The 6,994-nt window shown below is 40.1% G+C and overlaps 1 long non-coding RNA gene across 1 annotated transcript; it reads right to left on the bottom strand.

Moving 5' to 3' along the window:
- Positions 1 to 1,663: 1,663 nt before the first annotated feature.
- LOC116665596 lies at positions 1,664 to 6,692 on the bottom strand. Its single transcript, XR_004322247.1, has 3 exons — positions 6,609 to 6,692; positions 3,429 to 3,431; positions 1,664 to 1,674 (listed from the first exon to the last, which is right to left on the bottom strand). It is a non-coding gene; the product is annotated as an uncharacterized LOC116665596 (long non-coding RNA).
- Positions 6,693 to 6,994: the final 302 nt, after the last annotated feature.

Below are 6,994 nucleotides of genomic sequence, written 5' to 3'. Positions count from 1 at the left end.
ATCCGCGATTGTCTGCAGGTCACTTCTGACTCACCACACATGCTTCTGATGCCAACCAATGACCTGAGGGTGATTCCTTCTCTGGTGTGACCATGGCTCCTGTTTAAGGGAGTGAGCTTCTATACAGTGGACCACAAAGAAGGTTTAAGCACCTTCAGGTGTGCATGTGATTATTGCAAACCCCTGGGGGAAGGCTGGAGAGCCATCAGTTCCCTGATCTCGCTGCCTCATTCCCTGTAGCTTACAGTGAAGGGGGATCTCAGGGAGGTGGGGTCAGAAGCAGGAACTTAAGAAGATGATGACTCTGAGGTTGTTTTCTCTTCCCTGAGCACCTCCTGCCTCCTTTCTCTGCAGCCCTCTCACTTCCTCTCAATATCCTCCCTCCCTCCTAAGAATCTGCCTTTTAAACTAACACCATAATAGAGTCTAAGGGAAATACTCCAAGGAGGCCACACAAACACAATGAAGCTGGTTCCTTAGCGTGGTGTCCGTGTACTTGTTGGCCTTCCCCAGCCTCCCCCCACTGGCTTCTTCATCTTCCGCTTCTGCTTTTCTCCTGCATCCCTTCACCTAGCCCTCAATTCCCTACAGTGAGCATTTGGCCAAAACTGAACTCTCACAACATTTTTCCAAACACACAGCTTTTGCACTGCCCACCTGGCCTGTCCTCCCCTCCAGGCCTTACCGAGTGGTCCTCATCCTCAGAGAGCCAGTGAGGAGCCATCTGACTGGATGTGGCCCCCATCGCTCCCTCCCTGCCCCCTCTGCTGTCTTCCTCCTCAGGTCCTAAAGCCTCACCTCTCCCTCTGCTGGGTCACCTCTCCTTTTGCTTTATACATCTCTTATTGTCCTTGTCACCTGACGTAAAACCCATCTCACTTCGCCTTTGAAGTTTGTCCTGCTCTCCTGAGATGTGCTCTTTCTTAAATATCCATTGCATGTCTTCTCAACCTGTCTTATGTCCCCTGTAACATTTTATCTTAAAAGTAATAATAATAAACACAAATACAGCACTTGCTATGTGTCAGGCCCTACTCTAAGCACTTTATGTAAATTAATTCACTTAAGCCTCACATCAACCTTTGAAAATAGGTGCTGCTCGTACCCCTCATTTCACGGATGAAGAAACGCAACCCAGAGATGCTAAGTGATCTATGAAGTCATACCTCTGCTCAGTGGCTAAGCCATCTTTCAAACCTGGTCAGTCTGGTTCAGAGACCATGTTCCAAACCATTATTCTGTGTAACTGTTCATACGCCTTATGGTTTGTACTTATCTGTGTACTTATCTTATGACTTTGTTCTTCCATCTTTGCATCCTTGCGTCACCTAGCACGTGGTAGGTACCCTGCAAACACTTGCAAAATGGAATTATATGGGGATGACGTTTTCTAGGAGGTCCTTGAATTCTAAATTTTGGGAACCCTTAGGAAGAGCTTTCAATATACGCGGGAATGGAATTTCTGGTGGTAAAGGGTGAAGCATAAATCCCTCTTGGCAGTTAGCATTTTCTCATGATTTTTCTTCTTCTGCATACCTTTCCAGGCAGTTTTCATTTTCATTTGTTTTACAATTCTTAAGCTATGTTCACACTTATATTTTAAACGATGGAAAGAAAAAGATCACTTGCAAATGCCGACTGGGAAGAGTGTTTATTTTAAACAGTGCTGTTCCGCTGCACCAGCTGCTGTTGCTATGCTTGCATGTTGGCTGCTGGGGGGGTGGTGGTGAGGAGAATGAAGCTTGGGGTGTCAAGATGGGAAGTTGCTTCTACCCCGCATTCTATTGGCTGGGATTTTCTGGAATGAGGAATCCTCAACCCTAAGCAATTAGAGAAGTAGTGTGCTTAAACTTGCAGAAATAATTTAACCTACAGAGAGAATTCACCACCATCTAGTTATATTCCAAGGGCAGAAGGAAATCTGGCTGTTAACACAGATTCCAATTTTGAACAAAAGTTTTTAAAAGTTTACATCTCACCAAAGGATGATATAAACCACTCTAGAAGGCTAATGTCAGTGTTTTAAAATGGTAAAAAGGAAAAGCTACCTTTAGTATGGGATATGTTATCTGGGTTAAAAAGGGTTTGTTTAAATATGCCAGCGGCCATATCAACACAGGAAAAGAGAATTCACTGTTTTAGACTGAATGCAGATTTGTAGATTTATGTTTATGCAGGAAATGTCTGTGTGTATCATGATTTTGCCTGTATTTTACATATGGACTCGTTCAATAAGAATTCCTTAAATACCTACTACATGTGAGCCATTCTCTTACACATGAAGGCAGGGTGACCAACCGTCTCAGTTTGCCTGGGATTTTCCGTTCTAGCACTGAAAATCTCATGACCTGGGAAACCCCTAAGTCCTGGGCAAACAGAGACAGTGCTTCTCACACGAAGGGAAAACGAGTAAGAGTAAAATATCCTTCAGCATTTTTCACTGTGGCTAGGAAGACAAGTTGAAACTCAATCAATCAAGGAACACAAGTAATAAACCACTTGTGTTCATTGAGCGCTTGTGAAGTGAGTTCTATTACTGTCCCCATTTTAAAGATGAGTGAACTGAGACACAGCAAGGGTAAGCAGCCTACTCGGTGGAGGAGCAAGAATTTAAACCTGGGAAGTCTGGCTTTAGAGCACATACCACATAGCAATAAGTACTGTACCGGAAAGTTCTCTGGGAGGAAAGATCGGTAGAGGCAGGAGCATCTCAGGAGCTGGATGACTACACCTGGGCTCAGGGGAACAGGGTTAAGAGAGTTAGGAAGAAGGGATGTCAGTTTCCTTAAAAAGGCAGGCAATGGTGTAGAGTAACGAACAGGCAGGGTCTTGTTTCTCCAGACAGGAGGGAGTTAGCCTGGGGAAGGGGGTGGAGCCCTCTGTCTGATATTATAGACAATTGAATGCAAAGACAGAAAGAGGGGATGACAGAAAGCAAGTAGTTTTCCCTGGAGAGATTTAGCCCCTCTGGTCAAAGGCAAGGTCACCGACTGGGCAGAGGAGGTGGGACTGAGCCTGGAAGAAGGGAGCCGTTTCAGGAAGCCCACAGATGTCCAACAAGAGGATTCCTAAGCAGCAGGAAGGAGCTGAAATTGAACATTAATAATTTTAAATTTTAACATAGCCATATTGTAAAAAAAATTCTAGAAAATAGAAAAAGGAAATCTCCATAAAAACCACTGCAAGTTTAAGTCTTCTTCTTGTTTGTTTTTAACACATTTGGAATCATGACATACCTGTATAATCTGAATCCTATATTTGATTTTTACTTATTGCATTTCCCATGCTATTGTGTAGTCTTAATAACCATCAGTTTAACAACCAGATAATATTCTATCATAGGTATATTCCACAATTCTCTTAACGATTATACTTTGTTGATACTCAAGTTTCCAGTGTTTTCCTTTCATAAATGAATCTTGAACAACATCCTCATTCTTCCATTTTTTCCCGCAGTCTCACTAGTTCTCATGTGGGTTTTATATATTGTCTTTCTTTGGCCGCCATGTGGCTGTGAAACATCAAGATTCATTTCTCACACAAACGTACGCGTGCTGACATATCCAAGTGCGTGTTAACTCCTTTAAAGAAGCAAAAAGTATTTTCTTGGAGAAATATTTACTCATTTCATTGGCATCTCTAATGAATTAGAACTTTGGGACTTGTTTTCTTCTTTGTCATTCCTTCAGATACAGCCTGAGTCACCCAGAAAAATTAGGCTTGTATCTTCTCTATAACCTCAAATCTTATTCGTCAGCCATATCATGCTCTGCTTTAGAGGACTTGACTCTGATCAGCACTGGGCTGGACCCAAACTGTTGTTACTACCCAGAGGAGTACACCTAAGAAATCCTTGCCTCTGCCTTGCAGCTTCTGACAACAGCCCAGCCCGGCTTGACTCTCTCCTACCCCTATCCCTCCCTGGTTGTTGTACCTTGACTCATACCATTCCTTCAAGACTTTAAAACAGTTCTTTTCTTACTGAAGTATAGTTGATTTACAATGTCATGTTAGTTTCTGGTGTACAGTATAGTTATTCAGTTATACATATACATAGATATATATTCCTTTTCATATTCTTTTCATTATAGGTTATTATAAGTTATTGAGTATAATTCCCTGTGCTATACAGTAGGACCTTGTTGTTTATTCTGTACATAGTAGTTTGTATCTGCTAATCCCAAACTCCCAATTTATCCCTCCCCCTGCCTTTCCCCTTTTGTAACCATAAGTTTGTTTTCTATGTATGTGAATCTCTTTCTGTTTTGTAAATAATTTCATTTGTGTCTTTTTTAGATTCCACATGTAAGTGACATATTATATTTGTCTTTCTTTTTATGGTTTATTTTACTTAGTATGATAATCTCTAGGTCAATCCATGTTGCTGTAAATGGCATTATCTCATTCTTTTTTATGGCTGAGTAGTATTCCATTGTATATACACACCACAACTTCTTTACCCAGTCCTCTGTCCATAGTGGACATTTAAGTTGCTTCCATGTCTTGGCTATTGTAAATAGTGCTTCTATGATCATTGGAGTGCATGTATCTTTTTGAATTGGAGTTTTCTCTGGATATATGCCCAGGAGTGGGATTGCTGGATCATAGGGTAACTCTATTTTTAGTTTTTAAAGGAATATCCATACTGTTTTCCATAGTGGCTGCACCAATTTATATTCCCACTAATAGTGTAAGAGGGTTCCCTTTTCTCCACACCCACTCCAGCATTTATTATTTGTGGACTTTTGAATGATGGCTATTCTGACTGGAGTGAGGTGATACCTCATTGTAGTTTTCATTTGCATTTCTCTAATAATTAGCAATGTTGAGCATTTTTCTATGTGCCTGATGGCCATCTGTATAAGACTCTCCCATCTTAAGAGTAAAAGGAATACAAACTTGTATTTAGTGCCTATTATGTGTTGGTTACTTATCTCATTTAATCCTCATAACAATTTTTTGAGTTAACTGTTATTATCCTCATTTTTCAGATAAGAAAACCAAGACTCACAGAGGTTAAGTTAACTAATGTTTTAAGTTAGTAAACTGGCTTGATCCAATGGCAGAACCATGGATGCTACCTTCATTAGCCCATTCCAAGTTCTCCTCTTTTTCCCCTCACAACCATATTTATTAACTAAATAACAAATTGCTTACTTAAATTTTACTTCCACGTGATTTACTAGTGAGTCATCTGTGTATGAGTTATTTAAAATGTAGCTACACACTGAATATACAGTCTGTAGCTTCTTAACCAACCTAAAGCATTCTTTACTAGTCAGCAATACAGAAAGAAACCCCGCTGACCACTTATTTCTTTAACTACTCACTTAACTTGTGGGTATAGTTCACCATCTGTAACAACCTTCTCCAGGGAAAGGGTAATACGTACGTGAATGGTAATAGTGGTGTGCTGGTGAATGTGTATTAACAGCTGTCTGAATAAAAGTCTTGATTACTAATCAAGTTTGTGCCAGTTTCTGTGGTGTAAATAGTCCCACCATGAAGAGTGTTTACTAATGCCTGTGTCTAAGGACTGTCTTTCAAAATTCCTAAAAAATTAGCAATCACAAGGTCATCTGAGCTAGTTTCAGGACGTCACTGAATTAGCTAACAGTTACTGAGCGCTCACTAGGTGGTGTGCACCACTCCACATGCTCAGAGGTACTATATCAGATAATCCCACAGTACCTTATTTCCATTCCACACATGTGGAAATTGGAAGAGTAAGGAAATTGCCCAAGGATGTGTCCTAAGTGTGGGAGCTAGGATTGTCCTGGATACCTAAAAATGAAAAATATGTAAAACTCTACTATTTTAGCCTTCTTTATTTCTAATAACTTAGAAGAATCTGAATTTTGTCATCATATAACTTATGAAGAAAATGTATTTTTAAAATAAATATGTAATTTTCTACCATAGTAGGATTAAGTACCAGGAAGGCAGGATTCTGATCTTCCAGTGTGTTTGTATACCTACTGTTTAGTTCAGTGCCCAGCATGTAGCGAAAACTCATGCGGGATGTTGAAAGAATGGAATGTAATAATTCTTATCCCTTCATTAACAGTTGTCTAAAACCTCTGTAAGTTATGTACATGCATTTAAAATAATTAACTATTTTATGTTTATATCTCTTGATAAAGTAATATCATTCCTGGAAATTTATCCTTAGGAACTAATTCGAAAGGAGGAAGAAAAAAAGCTTTAGAAACGAAAAGTCCGTTGTAGTTCTAGCTACATAGCAGAGAAATATGACATACATAAATGTCCAATAATAGGAAAAAGCTAAATTACAGTACATTTCTTCAAATGAATTTTGTGCAGCCAATAAAAAAGATAAGAAGAAGTTAATTTAGCAAGGCAGAAAAGTAAAGCAGAATACATTTGACTTGATCCCATAACACAGGGGCCATGTTACAGAGTGGCCAGCAGTACAGACTTCAGATTTGGGGCCCACCAGAACTCAATTCCAGGATCTTTCAACTTGCCACACCACCTAGTGCAAGCTGTTTAACCTTCCTAAGTCTCAGTCTCCCCTATGCAGTGGGGACATTGCTCTCAGGGTCATTGCGGAGATTAAGTGAGTAACTATGGACAGTGCCCAGGACAGCACCTGGCTCCCTGATCTATGCAGATGGACAGGGACTGGCAGAGAATATGGACCAGGGAAAATAACTGATGCTTTTGGGTAGGGAGATTGTGGATTAATTATTTTTAGTTCAAAAATTTTTATTATATGACATATACGCAACATGTAACAGCTAATTAAAAAATAAAGTCACTTTTAAAATATCCTACAAATTAGGTTTACCTCTAATTTAGACAATCTTCCTTCAAAACAAGTGAGGTCACTCAGTTATTAGGCCATGACTCCTCTCAGGGATCCCACGAGCAGAACAGATGCTTCTACATTTCCTGCTACACATGAACTGTTGAGACTCGCCACCATTCACTGTTTCACCCAATTTCTGCCAGACACGTGGAATAGACTCAT

This window comes from Camelus ferus, chromosome 1 (assembly GCF_009834535.1).
Source record: "Camelus ferus isolate YT-003-E chromosome 1, BCGSAC_Cfer_1.0, whole genome shotgun sequence".
Taxonomy (NCBI): domain Eukaryota; kingdom Metazoa; phylum Chordata; class Mammalia; order Artiodactyla; family Camelidae; genus Camelus; species Camelus ferus.
Note: the sequence above shows the minus strand (reverse complement) of the source record. Positions and strands in the feature narration are given on the sequence as shown.